General features: G+C 42.4%; 1 pseudogene; it reads right to left on the reverse strand.

Annotated features, from left to right (window-relative positions):
• Positions 1 to 1,931: 1,931 nt before the first annotated feature.
• Positions 1,932 to 2,052, reverse strand: LOC126070786 (uncharacterized; annotated as a pseudogene).
• Positions 2,053 to 3,376: the final 1,324 nt, after the last annotated feature.

Raw genomic sequence — 3,376 nt, forward strand, 5'->3', positions numbered from 1 at the left:
TGCCTTCCAGGTTCCCCCATGTTATGAAATGTTTCACAGATTCGTCACTGTCAAAACCAGATTTTCGAATGCTGCTACAGGAGCCCCTGGTGGCCCAGCGGTTAAGAGCTCGGCTGCTAACCAAAAGGTCAGCAGTTCAAATCTACCAGCTGCTTCTTGGAAACCCTATGGGGCAGTTCTACTCTGTCCTATAGACTCGCTATGAGTCGGAATCAACTCAGCAGCAATGGGTTTGGTTTTGGTAGGAGCCTTAGTGACAATTTACAAAGTGAATAAAAGATATAGAAAAGAATAACTTCTTTTTGGTGAAAAGGAAACAACCGCTAACAATAGCTGAACTTTACTGAGAGTTTATGTGGTAGGCACTTAAGTATTAACTTGTTTAATCTTCACAATGCAATGAGCTATTACCCCATTTTGCAGATGAGAAAACTGAGGCACAAGGTGGTTGGTTCAACAACTTTCCCAAAATTACATAACTCCTAAATGGTAGCAGTGGAAGCAGATTTTGAGTGCATTTCGTTCGGCTCCACGGCTGCACTTCTAATCTCTTCATCTCCTTCTGACTCTGCTTTCCAGCCCCAGAGAAGAAATGGAAGTAACAAATATGGGCACACATTTGTATTCAATAGCTTCAATGATGGTTAGCACAGCAACCGATCCAGTTTCTGTTCTTGTTGCTAGGCCTGAAGTACTAAATGATAGTTTCACTTGTTTGTTGATCACTTACTCTGTGTGGCTTAATTTTATTCTCAAGCATCTTTTAAATGTTGGCCTTCTACAGGTGTGGAAACACAGGCATAGACGGTAGCTTGCACAGGTTTACACAGAAGCTGGAAGAGCCAAGAATTCGGTTTAGAATTTTGTGGCTCCAAAGACTCCTAGGAACCACACTAAACAGCAAAAGTACACTTTACCTTTCTCCCAGGTGTAACTCCCTCTCCCCTCTCATCATTACTGAGGTGGCTGATGTTAGTTGCCTTCCTAAAAGCCATGCCCACCTTCTTCCTTGCTAATAGACCATGAATTTACTTGTCTCTTCACAGGCCACGGATTGGTTTAGGCACTGGCATGTGTATGCAATTCTGGCTAATGAGATATGAAGGAAAGTCTGCTGGTTCAGGGCACTTTCAAGAATATTTTCTCTTTCCCTTAAAAAGGAAAAGGAGTGGTCTCTTTCTTCCTTTCTCCACCTTTGGACATTGTTAGGAGAAGATGTGATATCTGGAATGGTGGCAACCATCTTGCAGCCATGAGGGAATAGCACAAGTTAAGAAAAAGCCAACGTGGTGAGAAAATGTGAAGGCTGGAGAGAGGTTGGATCCTCAATGCCATCCTTCAGCCCTGAATTAACCATTCCGGAACCTCTCAACCTTGGGACTTCTTGTCATGTGAGATAATAACATTTCCTCGCTGTTTAAGTCATTTCTGTTTGGGTTTTCTGTTACATACAGTTGCAAGTATCTTAACTGATACAATTAATATCATCAGCATCACCATCATTATCATTAAACACTGTTACCAGGCATATTAGATGCATTATCTTATTTAATCCTAAGAACAACCCTATGAGATGGGTATGTCTATCATTCCTAATTTACAGATGAGGAAATTATAGCTTAGAGAGGTTAATTTGTCCAAGGATCTACAAGAAAGTGGCAGAACAATGATCTGAAGTACAGACATTTCCTTCATCTTTATTAATACTTACAATAAAACACAGGTTTTATTATCCTTATTCACTGTGCTTTAGGTGAAAGTTTACAGTGCAAATTAATTTTTCATTTAAAAATTTATACACAAATTGTTTTGTGACATTGGGCGCAATCCCCACATTGTGTCAGCACTCTCCCCCTTTCCCTTTCCACCCTGGGTTCCCCGTGTCCATTTGTCCAGTTTTCCTGTCTCTTTCTGCCTTCTTGTCTTTGCTTAAAAATATGGAACACTTCACATATTTGCGTGCCATCCTTGCTCAGGGGCCATGCTAATCTTCCATGCTAATCTTCTCCGTATCGTTTCAATTTTTAGTGTATGTGCTGCCAAAGAGAGCACTATCCTCATTTATTGAAAAGGGACCTGCAGTTTAAGAGATGACGTTCTGCCACACGCCTAGCGAATGCAAGGTTTATACTGAGGTCTTTAACTCCAAGTTGGTGTTTTTTTCACTGTATCCAGGCCTCCCACTTCACTGCCCTTCCCAGATGCTGGGAGGACTCCTGTTCTCAGTCTTTTCTTTAGTTATTCCTTCCCCACTCTCTACTTGTTTTGTGCCCTAATCCTCTAGCCCCTTGCTCTCTCCTGGTTGAGAGCAAATGCTAATCTCTGTTCATAAGTGATCTAACTGATCTGCTACATCCCCTAGTAATGTTGTTGTTGTTAGGTGCCATCGAGTTGGTTCTGACTTATAGCGACAGTATGTATAACAAAACCAAATACTGCCCAGTCCTGCACCATCCTCACAATCATTGCTATGTTTGAGCTCATTGTTGTAGCCATTGTGTCAATCCGTCTCCTAGAGGGCCTTCCTCCTTTTCACTGACTCTACTTTACCAAGCATACTGCCCTTCTCCAGAGGCGGATCCCTCGTGATCGCATGCCCAAAGTATGTGAGACAAAGTCTTGCCATCCTTGCTTCTAAGGGGCATTCTGGCTGTACTTCATCCAAGACAGATTTGTTTGTTCTTCTGGCAGTCCATGCTGTATTCTTTATTCTTCACCAGCACCATAATTCAAATGCATCTCTTCTTCATCTGCCTTCCTTATTCATTGCCCAGCTTTCACATGCATATGGGTGGTTGAAAACATCATGGCTTGAATTAGGCTCACCTTAGTCCTCAACGTGACGTCTTTGCTTTTTAAGACTTCAAAGAGGTCTTTTGCAGTAGATTTGCCGCTTCCATGGGTATTGATTGTGATCCGAGTAAAATGAAATCCTAGTAATAGGATGCCTTAACTCTGTTTGGAGCCCTGGTTTGACTGCTAACCCAGCAGTTTGAATCTACCATTCCCTACTTGGAAACTCTACGGGGCAGCTCTACTCTATCCTTTAGGGTCACTATGAGTTCGAATCACTCGTCAGCCAAGGGTTAACTCTGTTCACATGCACCTGTCTCTTGGAAGCTCCTACTCACTGATGAAAGGATGGCCTCAGGCTTGCCATAGGCTGAACAAGCAAAACACGCAGGCCCCCTGGCTTCCTTCAAACCCCTGTGCACTAGCATCCTAGAGAGTAGGCTTCCTGTGTGTGGCCCATGGGCTAAGCCAGCTCAAACACTGATCGTAAGAACAATTAGAATGGACTACGGAAAAAAATCCTGTAGTTAGAACAAGATAGAATAGAAAGATTCATAATATTAAAATCTTTGAGACAAATAAG

The sequence above is a fragment of the Elephas maximus genome, chromosome 2 (assembly GCF_024166365.1).
Source record: "Elephas maximus indicus isolate mEleMax1 chromosome 2, mEleMax1 primary haplotype, whole genome shotgun sequence".
Lineage (NCBI taxonomy): Eukaryota > Metazoa > Chordata > Mammalia > Proboscidea > Elephantidae > Elephas > Elephas maximus.